General features: G+C 37.4%; 1 long non-coding RNA gene and 3 other non-coding genes across 19 annotated transcripts in view; all 4 read left to right on the top strand.

Annotated features, from left to right (window-relative positions):
• The window catches only part of LOC140640485 (uncharacterized), a 106,889-nt gene that overhangs the window by 10,700 nt on the left and 70,003 nt on the right, over window positions 1-26,186 (top strand). For all 16 annotated transcript variants that reach the window (XR_012037220.1, XR_012037228.1, XR_012037219.1 and 13 more), the window contains 7 exons: window positions 789-855; window positions 1,628-1,700; window positions 4,576-4,647; window positions 7,521-7,610; window positions 11,330-11,408; window positions 16,036-16,122; window positions 24,127-24,231. This is a non-coding gene — a long non-coding RNA (uncharacterized lncRNA). The remainder of the gene's footprint in view (window positions 1-788; window positions 856-1,627; window positions 1,701-4,575; window positions 4,648-7,520; window positions 7,611-11,329; window positions 11,409-16,035; window positions 16,123-24,126; window positions 24,232-26,186) is intronic.
• LOC140640763 (small nucleolar RNA SNORD113/SNORD114 family) lies at window positions 14,720-14,791 on the top strand. Its single transcript, XR_012037397.1, has one exon. It is a non-coding gene; the product is annotated as a small nucleolar RNA SNORD113/SNORD114 family (small nucleolar RNA).
• Window positions 16,831-16,902, top strand: LOC140640759 (small nucleolar RNA SNORD113/SNORD114 family). Its single transcript, XR_012037394.1, has one exon. It is a non-coding gene; the product is annotated as a small nucleolar RNA SNORD113/SNORD114 family (small nucleolar RNA).
• Window positions 24,879-24,950, top strand: LOC140640773 (small nucleolar RNA SNORD113/SNORD114 family). The gene has a single exon (XR_012037406.1). It is a non-coding gene; the product is annotated as a small nucleolar RNA SNORD113/SNORD114 family (small nucleolar RNA).

The raw sequence follows: 26,186 nt of genomic DNA on the forward strand, positions 1-26,186 counted from the left end.
CAGGAGGTCCATAGAGGGGGCTGGAGGGCCTGAGGGGCCCAAGGGGGTGTCTGAGGGAGGCAGGAGGGCCATGGAGGGGGCTGGAGGGCCTGGGGGGGGGACCAAGGGGGCATCTGAGGAAGGCGGGAGGGCCTAGGGGTGGCTGGTGGGCACCTAATTCCTTAACATCTTGCACCTTTGCACTTTGTCCTTAATCCTCTCAACTTAGAATGGCTTGCTCCCACCAGCCCTGGCTCCTTTCTTGTACCCTCTCCACTTGGAGGCATTCATTCCGATGAATCAGCTCCCTGATACCCACCTCCCCCCACCCCCCCAACATTTAGTTTGGACGCTAGGCTTCTTTGCTTTTTTCAGTGGGCTCTCTCCTACCCCCTCACCTCCTGCACTTCATTTTTACCTGTTGATCTTTAAAACCTTCAATTATGTAAAATTTGAAATAACACAAAAGTAGAGAAAGTAATACATATTCCCATCACAATTTACACAGTTTTCATGTTGCTGCCACCCAGGTGCCGACAGCTCTCAGCCCCCCATATCCTGTCAGAGCTGTGTACTGTCCTCCTTCCACTTCCACCCAGGACTATTTTGAAGCAAATTCCAGACACCATATTGTTTCCTCTGAGCATATTTCAGTGCCTTTCTCTAAAAAAGAAGGACTCTTTTCTGTTTTAAAAACATAACCACAATGCCACTTTCACAGTTAAAAAATTAACAGCGTTTCCTTAATGTCATCCAGCATCTATTCAGCATTCAAATATCCCCAATTGACTCATAAATTTCTTTTACAGTTGGCTTGTTCAAGTCAGTGTCCAAATTCTTACCTGCAGTTTCAAGGGGGCACTGGGATGTCAGCAGGTAAGTGGAGCTACAAATTCCTGGGTCTGACTGTATACCCTCACCTTAAGTGAGTAACCCACCCTCAGTAAAGGTGGGTTTTCTTACTAAAAATGAGGAAACTCTTGAGTCTCTCCGAGGATCATTTAGAGGATTAGAGACAGTGCATGTGAAGCCCCCAGCCCTATTTCTAATACATGACAGACACTCAACAAACAGTAGGTGCTAGAATAGTTTTTTTTTTTTTCTGGAAACATTTAAAGGGGAGCTGGGCTAGGGTAGGCAACACAGAACTGGCTATCATCCACAAAACAAAAGGTTCTGGTGGTCCAGGCCCCCTGAGTGATTAAGACCGTACGTGTAGCACATCTCAACAAGGGCAGTCTGCAGTCTGAGGGCTGGGACCTCCGGGCTGGCTCAGAACTGTCACCCAACAGCAGACAGCAACCAACCTGGGGCCTACAAGGGACCCCGCTGGTTGCCGATCCACTAGATGGCACTCTCTGCTGTGAGTCCAGGAGGGACCACTACCCCAAACTGCTCTGGCCACTGCCCAACCCCTGGTGCTGCAGGGGGATGCACACCACTGAAACACTGCAGGTAATTTCTAGAAAATCATTTCTCAATATGACACGTGAGACGTACTGGTTTTCTCCCTGTATATACCCCAGCCCGATTGCAGAAGCAGAGGGAATGAACATTTAATGATCATTTGCTCAGGCCAGGCCTTGGTATGTCCACTCTCTCTTTAAATCCTCACCCCAGCTATGACTGATTTCCCTTTATTTTACAGATGAGAGGACTCTGAGAAGCTAATGACTTGTCCAAGGTCAGCTAGGAAGCAAGACCCAGGATTCCCAATCCAGGTTTGTCTGATTCCTGTGTATAATATGGAGAGGTGGAAGGATGGATGTCCGGTCTGATGGATGGATGCTTGCCTCAATGAGGCATCAGCAGATGGAGAGATGGTGTGGTGGCTGATGCATGCTGGTGAGATGGGGGAATGAATTCAAGTGCAGAGGGTGGCTAGATGGATGAGTGAGAGAGAAGAGCCGGTTTCTCACCAACATCAAAGGCTTCCTTGGTCTCTGAAGAGATGTTTCCTCTGAATGGAGCTTGGTGGCGAAGCTCCTGCCTTTTGTTCTGCCTCTGTGCGTCCTGACTGGCTCAGGTGGCTCTGGGACAACAGGTGGGCTGCCAGGTCCCAGGGACCAAGCCCCAGCTGTGCTGCTGGAGCGTCTCAGCAGCAACTCTCGCTCCCAGCAGTTTTCACACTGCACTGAGAAACAGCAGGCAGCCTCCCTCCTCTGGCTCTCCTGGATGACTAAGCCCTGAGCCCAACCGCATGCTCAGTCCTTTTGTAGCCACTTGGCATAATTTTATCTCCTTTGAATCATCACAGTGACCCCCCCATGTTAGCAACTACCATCCTCAATTAAGATACAAGAAAATTAAGGCTTAGGAATGCCAAGGGATTGGCCCCAAATCATATAGGGAACAATACAGAACCAGGATTTGAACTCTAGTCTGCTTTTTTCTTCCAAACACATACCCTCTTCCCATTTCTTTTTTCTCTAAGACCGTGTCTGAAAAAAAATTCACTCCTTGGGGTTAACCCATGTTAGTATTGCCCTCCTGATCTGTCAGGGGGCTAGACCTCAGCCCCCAGACTCTAAATTTATTTCTCAAGTAACACCTTCCCTAGTTTGTCCTATTTGTGACTATCATACATATAAGGGTCAAGTATACCATTGACATCTTGCAGTATAATTAATCAAGTTAAATTTTTGGTATTTCCTATGATGACTGAATACTAAGGCAAGTAGATATAAAAAATTACTCTAGGGCCTGAAGGAGTACAAGGCATCGAGAGAGAGAGTCAGACAGAGGGCAGAAGGGCAAATCAGCAAGCCTTTCTGAAGGCCTGACTCAAAATCAGCAGATAGGTTTTGATGCCTTGCATATGGGCTAAATCGTGTTAGACACATCCCAGATGCTCATGTTTAATTCTCGAGTCTGCCATTTATTAGTTTTGTGAGTATTTAATCTCTGTGCCTCAGTTTCCTCAGTTGCAATATGGGGATACCAACAGTACCTTATTAATGGGTACTTGACGATTAAAAGAATTAAACATTTAGAGCTTAAAACAATGTTTCCCATATGGTTAACATCAATAAATACTCTATTATAGTTAAAATTAAAATTGTCATAACTATTTTTATTGAGATGGTATTAATATCTCTGACTGCTTAAAAATCATTATCCGTGTTTTATAGATAGCTGAACAGGTGCTCAGAGAGGTGTATGAGTTTGCTTTTGGAGAGGGAGTCCATGAAATAGAAACACATATATAAATTTAAGACTACAAGATTTTAGCTCTAGTTAGGGAAATGAGAATTATACATACCAAATGGACGCGATCCATCTAATGAAATATTAAGCCTTAGAATAGGTGAAACTCCCCCCAAAGGAATTTCCTTGGGAGTATTGAGAATTATAGAGAAGTTTAATGGAAGCTGAAAAGAAGTTGAATAGGTAAAGGGCAAGATGAACAATTAAGTTGTCTTGATTCAACTTCATGGCTTTTAGAAGCAGTGGGCAAGTTCCCCAAGTATTCTCATATATGTTCTTACCAAATTTCTTTTTTTTTTTCCAAATGTCTTTCTATATCTGTTTTTTGGGGGTGGGGGAGAAAATAGTCACTTTAGAGATATTTCTTTGTTTGCTCTTTTGAGGGTGGCTAGTTGGAACAAAGAATTGTTCCACTGAGTCTTTTCTCACTTAGGGCATGAGGACTGGGTGACCTCCTTTCATTTCTGTGCATAATATTTGCAACTTAAGCCTAGGCAATGTGTAGCTGCATATGGGGGTAGTACTAGGGGAGGAGTGTGTTTGGATGCCTTACCAGCCAAATGACAGGATATGGGGTCAGCCTCTCTGCTGACTTGCTGGACGTTGGGAGCATGCTATGAATTCAGCGTTACCTGACACTGAATCTGTGCAAGTCCTGCAGGAACTGTCACCACTGCATCTTCTTTAAGAAAGGCAGTGTATTTATTCATCTATGGCTGTTAGCATATCCTGGAGATGCCCTGTGCTTCTGGGACTGCCTGTGTAGGAGGTCAGACAAGCCCTCGTACTCAGCCATACACGTGTTCACACACCTTATAGGCTGACAGTGGGGTATCAGAGAGCAAGAACTGCCACAAAAATGAGGGAATGGGGATAACTGGGTAAGACAAACTCTGGAACTCAGCACCTTCCTTACTGTGTGACCACTTGTAAGTCACTTATCCTTTCTGAGGTTCAGTTTCCTCCTTTGTAAAATGGGACTAATCATGTCTGCTCAAATATCCCCTTCTTGGTGATGCTCTCTCATTGCTGTTTGCTATCGCTCCTTCTCCTGCTTCATTTTTCTTTATAGTCCTTACACCATTATTTTCTTCATAGTCCATACACCACTATTTATTTTTAGTAGTCTGTTCTGTCTCCACCCAAGGGATGTTAGCTCTCAGATTTTATTTGTTTTGTTCATTGCTGTATCCCAGCACCTAGACCAGTACCTGGCCCAAAATGTGTGCTCAGAACTTTTGGGGGGAGGGGGAGAAGAAACAAGATGCTGTTGAATTGTACCCACCCCAGCAGACTGTCAATGCATGCCAAGCAGGCAGCATGGTGCCTGGTGCCGAGTATGCATTCAATCAATATTGGCTAATTATGATTATTATGTCTAATTCGCAGGGCTGCTGTGAGGATCAAACAAGATAATGTATGCTAAGGCATGCTGTGAACACTACGTGCTGGGTACAGGAGGTACAACATTAATGATCCTCTGATGCTTGAAGGGAACTTGCATTTAAACTTTATGCTTATCACTTCCACACCACCTGGGAGGGAGGACAGACTGGTGGATTGTTGCCACCTGAGGCTCAGAGAGGGGGTAGGGCCTCACCCAAGGCCATTTAGTGTGTTGAAGGCAAAGGCAGGAGCCTAGGTTCCCAGCCTGATGGTGTTCCCATGACTCCCTTAAGAAGGTCCCTGAGTAGATACAGTTGTGTATCTCTTACATTATGCACACATAAACACAATGTATGTCTGCTTTAAAACTTATTTGTAATTTTTCATGTCTCAAGAGTTGCACTGTGGTCAGTGTGCCAGGCACCTATCAGGCCAGTCTGGGAGGCTAGGGAGGCAACTGGCTATATTGTCAGTAAGGGTCAGAGTAGAGGCATTTGTAGTTTCTGGGAAACGATTTGATCATCAAAAATCTCCTGGCATAGACTCCCCCGAGGGCAGCCCCATTTCATGAAATGAATTTTAGTTTTCTAAAGCGCATCCCTTAGTTGGATTTCTATTTTCCAGGGCACTTGTTTAAGCTTTGATGCCGTGTCCAAAAAAGAACAGATCCCAACAATTTCCTGCCCGAGGCCCATCCTTCCCGAAACCCTCGGCTTGGCCTGAGCGTCGAGATAATTCATTTCTCTAATCAGACTGGGGGCTGTGTGGCCAGTGGGGGGTGGGTGGGGGGCGGGGTCGCGGTGGGGGGTGGCGGGGTTCAGGGTGGGAGCTGCTTGAGGAACTGTCGGTAGTTCACTGCGCCCTCACGCTGGACCCACGAGGGTGCTGCTGTCCTCAGTCTACAAATCGCACAAGTCGGGGCACAAGACAGAGAGGCCAGGTCACGTCTCTGCAGTTACACAGCTCATGAGTGCCTGCTGGGGTGGAACCTGGTCTGTCTGTCTGTCTAGCACCACAGCTCCGGCGCTGCTACAGAGGGAAGAAAGATTTGGGTGAGGGGCTCAGAGACAGGGTGGGGGTGGGGGAGCTTACCTGATTGCCTTTGGTGGGAAAATAATGAATAATTCTGCTTAGGGCATAGTGCTACAACTATCTTACAGAGGGGGAACCAGGCACAGAGAGGTTAGTTCACTTTTCTGTTGTTGTCCAGCTCGTCAGGGCTTGAGGCTGGATTCAGAGGCAGGCAGTGTGGTGTGAACAGTTGTGCGCTGGCCATTGCTGACAGTGCCTTCTGACTGTGAGCACAGAGTCATGCGAAGGAAAGATGGCACACGGAGTTCAAAGATCTTGGTTTGAGTCCTTCTACTATCCCCTGGTGGGTGTTCTCTTCACTCAGCCATGGATTCATTCTCTCCTTTGACAGAGCCCTACAGAGGTCCTGCAAGCCAGGGGCCCATGGAAAATATTTGTAAAGAATACATATATGTGATCAAACTTTATATATATATATATTATATATATATAATAGGGGCAGGGGAGGGTACTGTGGAGATTGGGGAGTGACCATTTAAATCAGAGGGCAGCAAAGGGCTGAGAGCGGGGGAAATGGAGGTAGGTGGGTGTCACGCATGGTTATTGTATAGTTTCTAAGAATCAGTAAAATAAGAGAGGGGCAACCCTGGGGCAATGGCCAGAAGCAACCCTGAACCAAGGATCGTGGTTAATTCTCCACAACCGAGGGCTATAAAGAGATGAGAGTGGTTTGTGGTTATTAATTTTATTATTAAAAATAATAAAGGATAAAGAAATAATGTAATAAAGGCCTTGAGTACAGCAATTGTGAGAATGCGTTCTGGACAAAAGATTATGATTAATTCAGGTCTGCTAACCTGACATTAACAAACAAAAAAAGGTCTAGGCTATTTTCTTCCTTTTAATGGGGCTTTGTGTTCCATAGAATGGGCACACCGGGGTTTTTCGCAGGAGATGAAAGATCTTTGTGGGGAAAGGAGCTGTAGAGGAGTGTAGGTGGGGCTTAATGGGTTTTACTGAATAGTTAAAAATGAATAAATGCATAAATAAAATTAAAGAGGTCTAAGCATGGACCGGTGATGAGGATGTGTTTTTAAACAAGGGTTATGAGTAATGTGTTGTATCCAACTGTAGTTATTAAAAAACAAAATAAAACAGAAACAAAGCCCAAAGAATTCAAGGGTGTTAGGATGGTGGGTGAAAGCATATCAACAGTTATATAAAACAGTCATTGGTCTTGGGCTGAATGGTGGATTCGAGTGTATTTGCTGTGTAGTTAAATATGAATTAGATGAGTAAATAAAATAAACGAAAGAATGAAAGAGGGCTGATCATGAACCACCAGAGACAATATTTTATGAATTATGGATTAATATTAATGCACTTATGTACAATTGTGGACCGTTTAAGACCATAAAAGAAAATAAAGCTCTTACCTCTGTGGAAAAGAAGCATTGGTATATAAATACTAATATAAGTGCTGATTGATATTTTTGTTCTGTGTTAGTGCTGACCTGATGTGTTTATTACCTTTAAAAAATTAAGTAAAAACAGTAAAAGGGAGATGTTAGGAAACAATGATGCAATTATACCTGGAATCAAAGATTGTTATTACCTCAACTCTGCATATCTGAGTCCATTAGGAAGAAGATCTGGGCTGGTTCCTTTGTGGGTAAGAAGCATAGAGACAGATGCTTGTAATGGCTGTTACTCTTACTCTTGTTTTTGATTAGGTCACCCACGTTTATTATAAGATTATTAAGTGAAAAAATATGTACAATGAGAGCTATGCTTAGGCCAATGGTGAAATCGTGTCATGAATGAAATTGTGATTAGTCTTGTGCTGTTCATCCAACGGCTGTTAAAAAATACCTGGGTTGTTTCATCCTTTTTAATACCTGCCTTGTGTTCCACAGAATGGAGGCCCCAGAGTGGGTCTAATGACACTCTGTTGATGAAGATCTTGGCTGTGACCTCAGTGGGAAATGAGCCATGGACCAACCAACGTGAGTGATGGTTGGTGTTACTGTTCTAAGGTTGGGTGGTTGGCTGATGGGTGTGTGTGTATGCATTATTAAACATGAACAGGCACAAATAAGATCAAAGATGGTCAAGCAAAGACCAATGAGGAGACTGTGCCATGAACCAAGGTGATGACTCTCATTTGGCATAACTGTCACCAAGTGAAAAAATAATATAGGGATCCCTGGGTGGCTCAGTGGTTTAGCGTCTGCCTTTGGCCCAGGGCGCGATCCTGGAGTCCCAGGATCGAGTCCCATGTCGGGCTCCTGGCATGGAGCCTGCTTCTCCCTCCTCCTGTGTCTCTGCCTCTCTCTCTCTCTCTCTCTCTCTCTATGTCTATCATAAATAAATAAATTAATTAAAAAAATATAACTAGATTGCTCTCCGTGTAGGAGATGAGAAAATAAAAAGAAACAATTATATTCATGTATGTTAATTGTATACATGTATATATATATGTGTATAACATGCATATCTCTACATAAATATAATTGTTACTTTTTCTTATTCTTAGGTTGAGTGGTGAGGTCATGTGTGTTTATTGATTTATGAAAAATAAATGAATGTGTACATAAATAAAAAAAGGTTAAGCATGGACTAATGAAGACAAGATTTGTGATTTATGATTACCCAATCCTGCAAATTTGAAGGACATTAAAACAGAAAATATATGCAATTTTATTTATTTTAATAGCATTTATATTAATTTATACACTATGGCTTATATAGACACTTCTGCATTGATAAATTTGGATGTTAACTTGGCAAAAGTGATGCTCACAGAGACATGGATATTGGTAGTTTTCTATTTATTGGGTAAGATTCACAGGTAATTTTTTATGATGTTTTGAAAAAGATAAATAAAATGAAAAAGGGCCAGGTGTAGACCAATGAGGGTAATGTTTCATAAGCGAAGGCTCGCTATTTTAATTCTACACAAGTGAAAACCATTGAAAACGATCCAGGGTGTTCAGTTTTTAAATAGTTGCTTTTTGTTGCACAAAATGGACACACCATACTGCATTTAATCATGCAATATTTGTGAGGATGTTGAATCTTATTTGGATGGATAAGGTACGTAAAGAAAATGTAAGTGATTATTGATGTTCTTAAATCATTGGCAGGGAAGTTATTCAAGAGTGTTCATAACTAAATAAATGAATGAATGAACAAATTGAGGAATAAAATAAGAGATAGCAATCATGGGCCTATGATGATAATATCTCATGATCCCAGGACTAAGATTATTCTAATTGTGTACATCTAAGATCCTTTTAAAAAAACATTTGGTTAAGGAGTAGTCAGTATTCTTGTTTTGCATGATGGTGTGTTGGATGTTGATTTTAATGCTAAAAACAAATAAATAATTACATACATACATAAAATACACGAAAGGCCAAAACACAGACTGGGGATAAGAAGGACCCAGGGATTGCAGTTAATTCATTTCTGTGCTTTTGACCTCTATCAAAATAATCTAGTCTGTTTCATTCCTTTTACCAACTACTTTTTGTTTCACTGTATATGTATATATAAACATACACACCCATAGTTTATTTAAACAATTCTCCATGGATAAAGATCTAAGATGCTAACTCTGAGCAAGGAGCACCAAGGTCGATAAAAGATAATGTCAGTGTTCTACCTGTGGAGTAAGAGATTGAATTTATGGGTTTTCATTAAAACTTCTTTAGAAATGACCAAATCAAACGAATCAGCATAGACCAATGATCAAGAACTATGATTAATGCGGTTTAATTTCATGAGAAAAAGTTCTAGACTATTCCTTAAAGATAAAGAGTATTTATTAGCATTGCCCAATAGAATTTTCTGCAGTGACAGATGTGTTTTATATAATTTGTCCTGTCCAATATGGTAGCCACTAGCTACATTTGACTTTGAGCCTGTGAAATGTAGTTAGTGTGTATGAGGAACTGAATCTTAAATTTTTATTAATTTAAATAGTCATAGGTGACTCATGGCTACTCTATTAGTTGTGTTGAGGAGTTGGGTAATGGGAATTTCTTGAATATTAAAAAGAATAAACACATAAATTAATAATACATAAATTAATAAAAGAGGATTAGTTATGGGGCCAGAGATGAGAATGCCTCATGAAACAAAAATTTTAATTAATCCAGTTCTGTGCAACTGAGATTCACAGGCATAAAAGTCTTAAGTCATGGAAAAAAGACATAGGCTTATTCATTTATTTTTATAAACTGTTTATATTACCTGGTGTGTGTGTTCCACAGTTTATGTGAACATTTCTCTAACATTGATCTTTGCATCTTGGTAGGAAAGGATTAAAAATCTATTGTCCAAGTGATAGATGGCTGAATAGTGGTTTTGTCAATATTCATTACATTATTATATTATTTAATTTAAAAATGAATAAAAATAATAGTCCATGCATGGTACAAAGATGATAATGTGGCATGGACCAAAGTTTTTGTGATTCATACAAGTCACCACAACTGTGGTCCATTAATAAAAGGTCTCTTCTCCATTTGTCACTGAGGAGCGTAGAGACAGATGTAACTAATTGTCAATATGTATAAAGAGGAGTAAGTATGGACTGATGATGAAAGTGTATCATGAACCAAATATTTATATAAGGTGATACAAGTTCATCATATAAAGGTCTTTATTTATGGATAAGGATTTCAAAGATTATTTATCTATTCTAATTATAATTTATATCCACACATGACATTCATGTATACATATGTGATCACATATGATAAAATATAACAAATAGTGTTAATTATATGTAATAAATACATAAAATTATATATATAATGTATATATAGATACAAATTAGTTTTCTTGGTGCATTTGATGGTGACTTCATGGTGATTTCATTGACTATATTATAGAAAATCAGTAAATGAAAAAATTCCTAAAAATAAAAGGAAAGAAATATATGAGTTAGTCATTGCTGTGACAGTGCTACATAACAAGTAATCCACAATTTCAGTGGCTTATAGAAGAATAATGATAACAATATTTATTTCTCATATATGAGTCTGTGGGTCTCTTACGGCAGTTACACTCCAGGCTGTGGGTTGGGTTCACATCTGCCTCATTTGCCTTGTTATTCAAGGTCCCTAGATATAGGAGCTGTAGTGTCTGGGACATCCTCTTCTTATAGTGAAAGCTTGAAGCTCCAGGGGCCAAGAAAAACCACCCAAGCACACTGAAAGCCTCCTCTGGGAGAGGCTTTAAGCCACATCCACTTATGTTGCACTGGGCAATGCAAGTCATATGACCAAGTGCAGCATCAATGGTGTAGGGAAGGTATTCCTCCCATGGAGTTTAAGGAAGGGAAAAGGAACATTTGCTGAAAAATGACATAACCTACCACATTTCTCCCAACTGGTGAGAGTATGTGGACTTCATGTCATACATAAAGTACAGTTATTCTTTCTTTGGAACAAAAGTCCATAAAGCCAGTGCTTTAGTTCAAAGTCTAGGCCATTATGATTCACTTCTGGTTTGAATGAGACTCTTCCTTACGCAGAAATTTCTAGAGATGGATTATCTGTTCTCACATGGTGAACATACTGTGTTGGAACCACTTCCACACTTCCCCGAAGCCAAGGATTATAGTTACTCTGGTATTTCACAACTAACATTCATTTAAAAGAATTTTAAATCTTAATAGCTTTCATTTTTCTTATACCTGATTTCTATTCTACAGAAAGAATGCACTAGAGCTGAATAGCCATCTGTAACAGATAAGCAACTTGCCTCTATGCGTAAGGAGCATGGAGGCTAATGTAAGTGACAAAGTTCTTGTTCTTGGTTGGGGTGGTTTGCTCATGTATGTTAACTGTATTACTTAAAAGAAACAAATAGCTTCATATATTGGTAATATCACAGGAGGCCGTGGGTAAACCAATGATGAGTGTGGTATGAACCAAAGCTTACAATGAACCCAATTCAATACAACTTAGTTCTACTAAAAATATACCAAACTTTTACTTGTGTTATTGGCATTTTATTGTTCCATTATTAAATACATCACTGCTGATTTAAACATTTTCTCATTGGTACAAAAGCTCTATGCTGTTAACTAGTCAAGAGGGTGGCCCATGGAGAGATGGACAGACACTATCAGTATTCTATTCTGGATGATGGGGAATTCATAATAGTTCATTGTTTTATATTTGAAAAACAAACAAATTAAAAAAAAGAGGGCTATGAACAGGCTGGTAATGAGTGTGGGATTGATATGTATCAAGAGTTTGATAGACTTATCTGTTTTTGATCATTATAGAGAGATAGATAGTGTATTATTTCTGTGGGAAATTAGCCTGTGCACATATGCTGCCCAATAGAGTGACCACTAGCCACAGGTGGTGACTGAGCACTAGAATGCGGCTAGTGTGAATTAAGATGTGATCTATTTTGAGAATACACACCAAATTTAGAAGACCCACTCCAAAAAATAGAATATTTCATTGAAATATATTTATATAGATGACATGTTGAAATGATAGTATTTTAGGTTAAATCAATTTGGATTATATAAAATATACAATTATAATTGGTTTTACCTGTTTCTTTTTAATTTTCTAAAATGCAGATTCTAGAAAACTGAAAAGTTTATGGATGGCTTGCACTATGTCTACTGGCCAGCACTACTATGCACCAGTGGTGAAAATATTCAGGGATCTTTTCCATTATGTTTTTATGACCCATGGATATTGATTGTTTCATTATTATTACTATTTTTTCTTAATTTTTATTTATTTATGATAGTCACAGAAAGAGAGAGAGGCAGAGACACAGGCAGAGGGAGGAGCAGGCTCCATGCACCGGGAGCCCGATGTGGGATTCGATCCCGGGTCTCCAGGATCGCGCCCTGGGCCAAAGGCAGGAGCCAAACCGCTGCGCCACCCAGGGATCCCTATTAGTATTATTATTATTTTTAAATATTTTATTTATTCATGAGAGACACAGAGACAGAGATAGGCAAAGACACAGGCAGAGGGAGAAGCAGGCTCCATGCAGGGAGCCTGATACGCTCCATGCAGGGAGCCTGATACAGGACTCGATCCTGGGTCTCCAGGATCACGCCCTGGGCTGAAGGCGGCACTAAACTGCTGAGCCCCCCGGGCTGCCCTGATTGTTTTATTATTAGTCAATTAATGGATCGATGAAAAATGAGTAGCAAAAGAGAAAAATAGGAAAAAGCACACATTAAATATTAATGTGCATATTGAAGTGAGAAATATTTTAAATATTTTTTTGTGAAGCACCAAAATCCATAAAAATGATGTAAAGTGGTTAATCCCTATGGTTAATGAGCATATGAACAGATATGTGTGGTAATCAGTGGTGTTGTATTGGGTTGTTGATGTGTTGCTAGTTTTGTTTTTGTTTTGAAAGAAAATGACCTATGTGAACAAGTAGCTGATTAACTAACTAACTAGAAGAGAATCAAGCAGGGTAAGCATAGAGTGAGAGATAACATTCTGAGCAAAGGTGTTGGTTAATCCAGATGGGCACCACTGAAATCTACTGCAAAAAATATCAGGTCTCACTTTTATGGGAAATGAGCTTGACATCCGGGGTTAGAAAGATTGCAGTCTTACTCATAGACTTTTGAGGCTCACAGGTATTGATTAGGTTATTATTGCATAAGCAAATCAATGAGCAAATCATTAACCGAATGTATAAATGAATGAAAAGAGGCCAAGTATGGACTAATGATGAGTGTATCTCATGGACCAAGGATTATTATTGATATGTTTTTGAAACACTGAAGTTCATTAAAAAAATAAAGCACTGATATCCATTTCTAAAAAGGGGAAGATGAGGATCCCTGGGTGGCGCAGCGGTTTGGCGCCTGCCTTTGGCCCAGGGCACGATCCTGGAGACCCGGGATCGAATCCCACATCGGGCTCCCGGTGCATGGAGCCTGCTTCTCCCTCTGCCTGTGTCTCTGCCTCTCTCTCTCTCTCTCTCTCTGTGACTATCATAAAATAAAAATTAAAAAAAAAAATAAAAAGGGGAAGATGAGAAATAAAGTAGAAATAAATAAGAAAATTGAAGAATACCAATGTTGAGATTATATAAGAATTATAATTAACCTAGTTTATTTATTGAGTGCATTAAAAAATAGCAAAGATCTAGTTGGTTACCTCTGGAGGTAATGAACAAGTTGACAGGTACTAGTTTTATTGAGAGTTTTTGGTCAGTTTCTTCAGATTCCAAGCTAGGGATTCTAAGGGAATGGATGAATACATTTAAATCACAATCAAATAATGAAAAGAAAGCAAATCATAGACCAGTGATGGGCATAACTCATAAAGCAAGAGTTAGGATAAATTCAGTGTTTGTTGTTAATACCCATGTAAAAAAACAAAGTCTAGGCTCCAACCTAGTTGTTTCAGGTTCATAGATAGAGTCATGTTGTATTATTTCACTTTAGGCTGCTGGTAGACTCTTGTTAATTTTCTTCTATAAGATAGTTAAATCACTAGTTAATCCACGACTATCAAATTAAATAATAAATAAAAAAAGAGATAAATACATAAAGAGACTCAGGAATGAGCACTGGTAAATGTGCCATGAAACAAAATTTTAGCTTAATCTTTGAACAAACAAGGTCCTTTTTAATAAGTGAAAGAGAAAAAAAAAGTGAAAGAGGATGCTTCATTCATTTTACCTTTTTTAATATTTCATTTTATATTCCATCATTCTTGATTTACACATTCCACCACTGAAAAAGATTTGAGTGTCTAACATGGTGATAAAGACCACAAGTAAAGATTGTTGGTGAACCGTTGGTTCCTGGATTTTCTTCATTATATGTTTAAAATTTGACCAAATTAAAGAAAGAATGCTACACATGGTTATGATAAGTATGAGTTTGCATGAAGAATGATGGATCTGTATACACAACTGTGAGTCACTGTAGTGTATTAGTTCTGGGAGAAATTAAACAAAAGACAGAAGTTAGTGATATTCTTATATCTTATTCTTGCTTTATTGTGATTCATGAATATGATCGAATAATTTTTAGTCAATGAATGAATGAATGAACAAATGTGTAAATGAATAAATTAAAAAGTCCCAAGCCTGGACCAATGATGAGTACCCTGGGGTGTCTGAACCAAGGATTTTGATTAAACCTTATAACTCTGAGGTCTATCATAAAAAACAAACCTAATTTCTTGCCTTGGTGGAACATGAATTGTGGCAGAAGTTAGGAATACAAATGCCTTGCTTGTGGCTTTGGTACATTTTAGGTACTTTTATGCACATGTAGTAGTGAATCAGTATGAGTAAAGTAAGAAATATATCCACAAATACAATGAGGGCTAGGTATTTGCCAATTATGAGTGTGTTTAATGAGAAATACATTATTATTAAAATACTTCTGAGGAGCTGAGTTCCAGCAAGTGAAGAGTGCAAGGCTTTTACTGTATTTTATCAGAAACATGTAGGCAGATGTCTGTGACCATGGGTATTACTTCTGGATTCGTGGTTGTTAATTTTATTAAGAAAAGGGAGAAAAAGAAAACATAATAAATATTGATTACAGAACTACTTAATTAAAGAAGACCAAGCATGGCCCAATGTTAATGTATTACATGAGAGGACTTGTGATTAGGTTAGTTATTCTAAATCAGTATCATTTTTAAAAAACACATCTAACTGTTTTTCTCTGGGTATTTGAGTTTATGGGAAGATATTAGTATTATTTAGGTATGTCTAGGTATGTAGTTTCAACAAATATTGATATTATTATGAAAGAAGGAAGAGATTATTTAAAAGAGGGCAAACATATTATGAGGATAAATATGTCATTAGAAGAAGTTCATTATTAATCTTTCGCTGTCATTCAGATGTCCATATAAGTAAAAGGGGTTGCTCTGCCCACTTTGGGTAAAGGGTGTAGAGGCAATTACTTGTAATAGTATTTTGCTTTTTTTTTTTTTTGAAAAGAAGAGAAAATTCAAATAAATTATTTCATAGGCAAATAAACCCCAAACAAATGAATAAATTTATAAAATACAGTCAAGCATGGATCATTGATGAGACTATGTCAAGAATTGAAGATGTAAATTTTCCAAATTCTAATCAAGGAAGACCATACAAAAGACAATCCAGGCTTGGACCTGTGTGGCTAAGGTTTAATAGACAGAATTTGGAATAGGCATTGTTCTTAATTCTTCTACTAGGATATAGATTTAGCAATTATCCTTATAGTACATATATTAATAATTAAAGAATTCAGTAAGGCAAAAGGTTGCCATTTGTGGGCTAAGAATGGGAATGTAATTAAAAACGAGATTTATGATAAATCTAGTACAGTAGGACTAAAGTGCCTTTAAAAAATTTTGAATCTATACTGCTTCTTCAGTTTTCTAAAATCTGCTTCTTACTCCACAGTTTCAATGTACCTAGTCTGATTTCTTCATTATCTCAAGAGGAAGATATTGACTGTCCCTTCTATGGATAAGGACCAAAGTGACTCATGTAAGTGACAGAGTTTGTGTTCTTGATTTGAAAGTAATTCATGTGGTCCATGGGATTGTTTTCAAAGGAAGAATGGCCACTGTAAACATAAGTGAAACCAAACACGCTGTGCACAAACCACAGCTGGGAGTGTGTAATGAACCGCGGATTAAGATTAGTTCATTTTAGTCTAATTGAGATCCATTGGGAACAAAATTTGAGGGTTTTCATCCATTTTCAGAGATGCTTAATAGTCCATTTTATTTCTGCACCACATTCTAAGAACATTCTCTATTGATAGCTATCTAGATAGTTAAATCTTTGAGGAAGGAGCACCTGGGAAGATAGAAAGTATTGCCAGCATTCTAGTTGTGGAGAAAGTCGAAGGCAGGGTCAGTGTACTATTTTTAAAATATGAAGAAATTAAATGAAAGATGAGCAAGAGTGCAGTGAAACACATGGGATGGGTATGAAGCAAGTTTATTGATTAATCCATACGTGCAACACTGAGGTCCAATTAAAAAGAGATCTCATTTACTAGCTCTGTGGGAAATAAGCCTATAAACAGCTCCCTGCAATATTCAAAGATCTTGTTCCTAGATTTTTGTGATTCATAGGAAGTACTTTTTTTATATCAGTGAAGTCATGAATGAAGTAATCAATAAGTAATGCATAAACAATCAATACACAATGTATACATAAATAAACGAAGTAAAAGAATGTTGAGCTTGGATCAATGATGAGTAGTTCTGGGGTATATGAATCAAGAATTTTGATTAAACCCTTAACTCTGAGGTCCATATAATAACACTGTATGTTAACTATACAGGAACTGAAATTGAAAAAACAATAAAAGAGACCTAGTCGTTTTCTTTAAGGGAATAGAGTTCAAGCCCATTGGTGATCTGGTTTTGGGTCTTAGTGATTTTGTGTATGGATTGTATTGTGTAAGTGAATCAGTGAATGCATGAATAAATGAATGAAGACAAAGAAGATCACATGTAATCACTTACGAGAACTTGTCATGAAACAAGTATTATTAGTAACATATTTGTTTAACATTGAATTTCAATATAATATATACTGAATATATATTACCTATATATAGGTAAAAGCTGTTGTCCCCTTTAGAGCACATAGGAAGTCCAGACACATAGGAGCACACACAGATGTATCAACATGTGCATGTCCACAGTCTCATTGCTGGGAATTTGCTGGTTGTTAGTTTTGTTAGGAAGAAGGAAAAAAATGTTTATATAAACCAATGATTACATAACTCTAATTGAAAAGAAGCAAGAACAAGTCAGTGTTGAGGAGGTGCTATGTGACACCAGTCATGATTAATCTAATTGTGTTCCCTGAATTTTATTTGAGAGCACAAACTGAAAAGAGACAGTTATTTCTGTGGGCAGTGAGTGTGTGGGCAGTTGATAGTATGTCTAGGTGTTCAAGTATAGGGTCTATAGAATCTCAAGTAATTATATATTATTATAAGTTATTGAGTGAGTGAATATGATCAGTTTATTTTATTTTATTTTTTTAGAGGAGGAGAGGGTGGAGGGAGAGGGAGAGAGAGCATCTTAAGCAGGCTCCACACCCAGTGTGGAACCCGATGCAGGGCTCCATCTCATGACCCTGAGATCATGACCTGAGCTGAAATAAAGAGTTGGACACCTAACCAACTGGTCCACCCGGGTGCCCCAATATGATCATTTCAAACGATTACTTAAAAGAGGTAAAATTATGGACAATATGGAGCATTAACAAGTAATCTTAATCTACCCTACTGATGGCCATATAAAAAAGATGAGGTCTAGTTTCTTCCTACTTGGGTTAAGGACATAGAAACAGTTTTATGTAATGATGGTATTTCAGTTCTGGGTTTCAGTTGGAAAGTTTACTATTATATACTGTATATACATAATTTTACCATATTATCTATTTACATTATATGTGTATAATGCTGTGAAACATGAATTTTCATATATTATGTATGCTTTTAGAGAAATAAATAGATGATCACATTATTCCATTGGTAATTAGATAAATAAGTGATAAAACTAAGACTATTGAGAATGTGCCATGATGCCAGGTTCTAAATCCATACAATTCTTCACGAGTCAGGAAAATAATTACTAGGCTATCAAGAGTAGGGAATATAATGGTTACAAGCCTTTTTCTTGAGTCAAGTCTCAGATTCCATGATGTTTACTACATTGCCAAAAATTAAAAATAAAATGAACTGATAAAAAGAAGTACGGTTTTTGCGCCAACACTGGGAATGTGATACAATCCAGCTTTATCATTAATCAGGCAATGTAAAACTCACGTCCACTTAGACACATTTAATAGAGACTGTTTAGAATTGGCTTTTTCACTTAAAGCAAGAGCACACCAAAGCCAGCTTAGTAATTCTCTAATGGTAAAGATCTTACTTGTTGCCTCTGTGGGCAAAGAGCACAGAGACCAATATAAATAGCTATCAAAGTTCCTGTTCTCTGAGGAGATTGTTCATGAATTTCCAAGAAATTTTTTTTAAAAAACTGGCTTGATAGATAGATATACATATATATAAAATCAAAGAACATCAAGCATTGACCAAGAGTATAAATATGTTATGAATCAAGGTTCATAGATTAGTCATTTTCTTTTTTTCTTTTTTTTAGATTAGTCATTTTCAAGGCCACCTAATAATATGTCATTTTAGTTTGGCACCAAAGTATATTTAGAAGTATATATCCCTTCGTTGATAAAGATCAAGGTCATTTACTTGCTGAGGGAGGAGAACATAGGACGATGGGCGAAAATTACATTCTTTTAGGGAAGAGGAGGGTTGACAGTTGTTCATTTTACCATCTTTGCAATGTGGACTTGTAAGGAGACAAACAAAAACCTGTATCAATGTGATGTTGATATGAAGCTCACTGTCAATCCCTATGTGCAACCAGAGGTGCACTAGATAAAGACATCAAATGTATTAGCTTTGTGGGACAAGTGAGGATAGGCTAATGTTAGTAAGAATCATACATCTCATTCTTGGCATTTGTGATTCGTGGCTATTGATTGTATTGTTAAAATTTGTGCATGTAAAAATGACGCAGAAAGATATGAATGAAGACCAAAAAGAGCCATGTTTAGGGGTGCCTAGGTGGCTCAGTCAGTTAAACATTAGCTTTTGGCTCAGGTCATGATCTCAGGGTCCTGGGATGGAGGACCCCCCCACTCCGGCTCAGTGGGGAGTCTGCTTCTCCCTCTCCCTCTGCCCCTCCCTCTGCTCGTGCTCTCTCCTTGTCTCATAAATAAATAAAATCTTTTAAAAAATTGCCAAGTTTGGATCAGGATGAGTACCCTGGGGTGTCTGAATTAAAGATTTTGATGAAGCTCTGTAGGTCTGAGGTCATCCCAAGAAGAGGAAGAGTTCCTCTGTGGTGAATGTACTTGTGAAGGAAGAAGGGAATATTCAGGATCCTTTTCCTAGGCTTTGTATTCCTTGGGTGTAGGATGTTTTTATTCACAAATGAAATAAGGCCTGATTAAAGAAAGAAATGAAGGGGTAAATGATGACAAGGAAAGCCACACCTCGTTCAATTATGAGAGTATGTTTTGAGACCTTTCTGAAGTAGTGAGGTCTAGAAAAATAAGTAGGTCAAGGTTTTACTCTGTTCAGCAGGGAGCAGATAGAAAGGTATGCCCAAGATTGAATGTTGTGATTATGAATTGATGGTGGGTTGCTGATGGTTTATTCTATTAAGAAAAGGGAAAAATGTTTGCATAAGTAAATAATAAGGCTCTAATTGAAAAAAGAGGTTACAGACCAGTGATGAGAATAGATCCTGTAACAAGATGGTTTACTGTGAGCATATGATCACATGTTAATATTATTCAAAGTTTTGTCCGGTGAGTTATAATTATAATAATGACACATTATATGTTATTGTAAGCGTATGAATGGATTCATATTTTATTTAAAAGGTGAAAATCATACACCAGCGAGGTCCCTTATTATGGAATAAGGATGATGATTATCCTGTTTTGCACTACTCTATGCATATTTAAAAAAAGCTAGGCTTTTCCTGCTTTGTATAATGTACACAGATACATGTAGTAGTTATTTCCTTTCTGAGGTGCTGCCTATTTTACCATTTCACTTTTTCTTTTTTTTTTTCTTGTTTTTTAAGTCAAAGTATAGTTAACACATAGTGTTACATTAGTTTCAGATGTACATCATAGTGATTTGACAACTCTGTATGTTATGCTGTGCTCACCATAAGTGAAACAGTGAAGCTACCACCTTTGCCTTTTCTTTTCTCTTTTTTTCTCTTCTTTTCTTTTTTCTTTCTTTCTTTCTTTCTTTCTTTCTTTCTTTCTTTCTTTCTTCTCTTTCTTTTTCTTCTTTCTTTCTTTCTTTCTTTCTTTCTTTCTTTCTTTCTTTCTTTTTCTTTCTTTTTCTTCTTTCTTTCTTTCTTTCTTTCTTTCTTTCTTTCTTTCTTTCTTTCTTTCTTCTTTCGATTTATTCATTTATTTTAGAGAGAGAGCTCATGAGAGTGAGTGTGGGGAGGGGAAGAGGGAGAGGGAGAGAGAAATCCTCAAGCAAACTCCCTGCCGAGCGAGGAGCCTGACTTGGGGCTCCATCTCAGAACCCTGTGATCATGACTTGAACCGAAATCAAGAGTCAGATGTTTGACTGAATGAGCCACCCAGGTGCTCCTGCTTTTTCTTTATTTAATGAACAACAGTTAAAATTATTCCATGGGTAATTGAATGAATGAATGAATGAATACATTATGTAGAGTCAACCATGGACCATTGTTAAAATATGCTGTGAAACAAGGATTTAAATTTATCCAGTCAGGGATCCCTGGGTGGCGCAGCGGTTTAGCGCCTGCCTTTGGCCCAGGGCGTGATCCTGGAGACCCGGGATCGAATCCCACGTCGGGCTCCCGGTACATGGAGCCTGCATCTCCCTCTGCCTTGTGTCTCTGCCTCTCTCTCTCTCTCTCTCTGTGTGACTATCATAAAAAAAAAAAAAAAATTTAAAAAAAATTTATCCAGTCAGTACAAGGGAGATCCTTTGAAAAGGACAATGTAGATTTTACCTATGTGAAGTACGTGGGCATGTTTATAATTATCGTAGTTATCCCTTGTGGGTTGAGTGGTAGATTTGACGGTGTTCATTATATTATTTAAAATTAAATGATTAAGTAAATAAACAGTAGTGATATTCTTGAGCCAATGAAAAGAAAGAAGTTTTATGTTTAATCTAGAACTCTACAATTAATATCTTTTAAGCATACCTAAATTTATGTTTTTTGTCATTATTTTTTTCCCATTATTTTTAAAGCCTGATTTTTCTCTCAGAATTAAGACAGAATAGTTGCTTTAATGAAATCTAATGATGAAGATTTTGGATCTGTGGTTAAGGAGCATAAATACTGAGGTAATAGTCAAAGTTTATGTGCTTGGTTAAGGTAACTTCCTCAAGGGTGTTCACTGAAGTATTTCAATTAATAAAGAGCTACATGAAAGTATAGCATTAAAGAATGCTGTACATTACCTATGACAGGGATAGATTAGGAACCATAGATAATGATGATTGATTCAATTGTGCACAACTGATGACTCCTAACAAAAGGCAGGTGTTTCATACATGTTTATACATGGTATTTACATGACGGTGGATTTTAACATTCATCTCTTCAAAATATTCAGGAAGCACATGTGTGCTACTCTGAAGGCCATTGCAAAAAGAGATCTAATGCATTAGTTCTGTGGGAAATGAGCATATGCATAGATCTTAGTAATTTTCAAGATAATATTTTTGAGCTTTTGTGATTTATATGTATTGACTATATTATTTTTGGAGCAGTGAATGAATCAATAAACAAAAGGATAAAGGACTGAAGAAAGAGTGTAAAGCTGGAGACAATGATGAGTCCTCAAGTGGAGGCTGAGTTTGAATCTAAAATCCTGTGGGGGGGCAGCCCGGGTAGCTCAGCAGTTTAGCGCCACCTTCGGCCCAGGGCATGATCCTGGAGACCCAAGGATTGAGTCCTGCGTCAGGCTCCCCACGTGGAGCCTGCTTCTCCCTCTGCCTGTGTCTCTGCCTCTCTCTCTCTCTCTCTCTGTCTCCCATGAATAAATAAATAAAATCTTAAAAAATAAATAAAAATAAATAAAATAAAATCCTGTGGGATGTGGGGAAAGGAAACCCTCTCACGCTATTGGTGGGAATGCAAACTGGTAAAGCCACTATGGAAAACAGTATGGAGGTTCCTCAAAAAGTTAAAAATGGAAATAAGCTACAATCCAGCAACTGCACTACTAGGTATTTACTTAAAGAATTAATAAATATATATATTAATCAAAAAGAATGAAATCTTGTCATTTACAATGACATCGATAGAGCTAGAGAATATTATGCTAAGCAAAATAAATCAATCGGAGAAAGATAAATATATGATTTCATTCCAATTTGGAATTTAACAATCTAAAATGAGATAGGGAAAAAAAGAGAGACAAAGTGAGAAACAAACTCTTAATTATAGTGAACAAACTGAGGGTTACCAGAGGGAAGGTCAGGGGCAGGAATAGGGGAAACAATTGATGGGGATGAAGGGGTACACTTGTGATGAGCACTGGGTATTGTATGGAAGTGCCGAATCACTATATTGTACACCTGAAACTAACATTACACTGTATGTTAACTATACTGGAATTTAAATAAAAACTTAAAAAGATAAAAAAAATAAAAATGGAACAAACAAAGAAATTTGTGTTAGTCCTAGTCTGAAAATCTGTGGACTATTGCAAAAAGGACATAAGGTAGACTCTTTGGGAAATGAACTCAGGAATGAATAAGGAAATGTGTAAATGAGCAAAGATAAGGAAGACCACATGTGGACCAACTATGAAGTTATGTAATAAAATATTATAATTAGTGTATATTTGTACACCAGTTTCCAAAGATTCAATTAAAGCTCTGAACTCTACCATAAGGACAGGTATGGACAGATACACCTAAGAGTTCATGTTGCTGTTTTGATTGTTTGTGTGGTGGTTTTAGTGAAGAAGGACAAAAATAAAGGCTTACATAAAAAGCATAATTGTTTAAATATTGTCTTATTAAGAGTGGGCCAGACGTGAACCTATGAGGATGTGTCATATGACCAGAGTTACAATTAATATAACTGTATTCACTAGCTTAATTTAAAAAAAATCAGAAGAGGTTTTAGTAATCAGTTATGTCTCTGGGTCATGAGCATGGAGACTGGATATTTAGTATTCCTGTTCTGTGCCTTGGTTTTCATTGATACTGGCATATTGTCATAAGGGAATGAAGGAGTGCATTTCTGCATAGGTTAATTATTCAAAAGAAGGCTGAGCAAGGGCCAATGAGGAATATGTGTTATGAACCAAAGGTAATGATTACTCCTTTTATACCCAAATGTTGTCCGGATAAAGAAATAGAAATACCAATTTCTTCCACTTTGGGTAAAGCACACATTTTTTTTTTTTTTTTGAGTTTTAACTTACATTCCAGTTAGTTAACATACAGTGTAATATTAGGTTCAGGTGAACATAGAAATTTGCATGGAGAAATTCTTTAGAAAAATAGGTAGGTAATTGATTTATTTTATGCCTAATTATATATATGAATAAATAAATGAATCAGTAGACATCAATCAGAAAAATTTGTGCTTCATTGGTGAGAATATGCCATAAAACAAAGATTTACATTTATCCAATTTTGTACAAGTGAGGTCCATTAATAGCAACCACTGAGTTGTTAAATTTATGGATAGGGAGTACATAGACAGATATTTATGGTAGATAATGGTTCTTCTTCTCATGTTGGTGTTCACTGTGTTGTTTAAGAAGAAAAATTAAGTAAGTCAATAAATGAGAGTGCGATTCATGGGTAATGATGACATTCTAAAAGGACCCTTGTTCATGATTGATCTGATACTACAAGACTAACCTCCACTTTAAAAATTCTAACTACAGGCTCTTTCTCTCTTTTGAAAGTCTGCATCTTCACCAAGTGAAAACGCCACAGATGATTTAATCATTCTCTAATGCTAAAGATCTTGCTTTTGACAAACCGTGTGGGTAAGGAGAGAAGAAATTGATGTAAGTAGCAGTTTATATTCTTGGGTTGTGAGTTTGGCTTTTGGGTGTTGCTTGAATTTTTCAAAGTAATGAATGGATATATTAATAAGTAAAGCCAAGTAACACTAGCAGAGACCTGAATTGGGATTTATGATTAATCTGATTTAGTACTACTGGAATTCAATAAAAAAAGATGCGAGGTGTTTCATTAATTTATGGGGCTGCTCCACATTGTGTTTTATTTTTGCATTGAACTATGTTTAAGTACATCTCCATTGATAAAGATTTAAGCTATGAATTCCTTGAGGCAGGAGCACACAGGAAGATGGACAAAATGGTTGGTATTCTGGATGTGGAGAAATATTAAAGGTCCTGTGGTTATTTCTTGAATCATCTTTAAATATAAAAGGGCCAGCATGGACCCATGAGATTGATATGAAGCAAGGATGTTGACTAATTTATATTGGCAAGGAGCATACATATGTATTGCAAAAAAGGTCCTTGTCTATTAACACTGCGGGAAATGGGCATGGAGCCAGTCCTCTCAACATTCAAGGATGTTGTTCTTGGGCTTTTTGATTTATGAGAATGGATTATATTATTATTAGTGAATCAATGAATAAAGGGATAAGCAGTGCATCAATAAAGGAAGAAAATGATGTTCAGTATAGATTAATGATGAGTATTCTGAGATGTATGAATCAAAGATTTTAATTAAACTCTGTGACTTTGATGTCCATTAGAAACAAGAAATCTGGTTATTTCTTCTGTGTGAGAGAGATTTGCAGCAAAAAGTTAGGAGGAGTCAATGATCTGGTTCCTGAGCTTTAGTTCATAATGTCTGTGAAATGTATTGTAAGTAATGCAGTGCGAGAATAAAGATGAGTAAGTGAATGATGACTAATTATTTGAGTTTGCAATGAAACAAGGATTATTATTATATTATCCCTTGAAACTCTGAGTTTCATCATAAGTAGATCAAGTTTATCTTACTTTTTTTCATAAAGAATATGTATCCTATTCTATGAAAGTCCATGTTGTTTCACATTTGCTGGTAGGTAGCTGGTTGTTGGTCCTGTTCTCAGAAATAAATCTTTTACATTAAAAACAATTGCTTAAATAGGTGCCTGATTGAAAAAAGCCCAGCATGGACTAATATTGAGAATTTGATAGTAGGTATGACCAAACAAATTCTGTTCATTATTATTTGAAAAAACAAAAAGGAATCTACCAAGTTATATCTGTGGACAATGAACATATGGACAGATACTAGTATTAGCCAATGTCCTTGTCCAGGGCCCTAGCTTGCCTTCACTTTGAATGTATTGTTAAAAGTTAATGAACAAAGAGTTCATATATTGGTCAATTATTTAAAAGCAGGCAGAGGAGGAGGTGTCATGAAGTAAATTTAATGATTAAACCATTTTAGATGAAGAGGAAGAAATCTAGACTTATCCCACTTTGGACAAAGTGGATATCAGCAATTGCATGAACTAGTATTTCAATTTTGGAGTACTGATGGGTTTTACTTTTTTTCTTTAAAAATAAAAAAGAACAAATAATCGAAGTATTCTTTGAGTGATTAAATAAGAGAGAAACATGAATGAATCAATAAATGTATATAAATTAAAGTAAATCTTAGGCCAGTGCTTCATGGCACACTCTGAGCAATGCAGGAGTATGGAATCTTAAAGATTAATGACGCTGTCAGCCATGTGGTTAGGGAGTATACAGATGGCTAGTAGTACTAGTTACATTTAGCAACTAGTGGGTGGTGGATTTAACAGTGTTCACTATGTAAATTAAAAATTAAACAGTAAATAAGTCAATAAAAAATAGGGTCATTCTTGAGTCAATAATGAGAATGTGATTGGAATCAAGGTTTATTCATCCAGTACCTCATGATTTCAGTCCATTAAAAAAAATTGAGTCTTTTTTATAAAGAAGTCTGGTTCTTTTTAAAAAGTGTATTTTTA

The sequence above is a fragment of the Canis lupus genome, chromosome 9, assembly GCF_048164855.1.
Source record: "Canis lupus baileyi chromosome 9, mCanLup2.hap1, whole genome shotgun sequence".
Classification (NCBI taxonomy): Eukaryota; Metazoa; Chordata; class Mammalia; order Carnivora; family Canidae; genus Canis; species Canis lupus.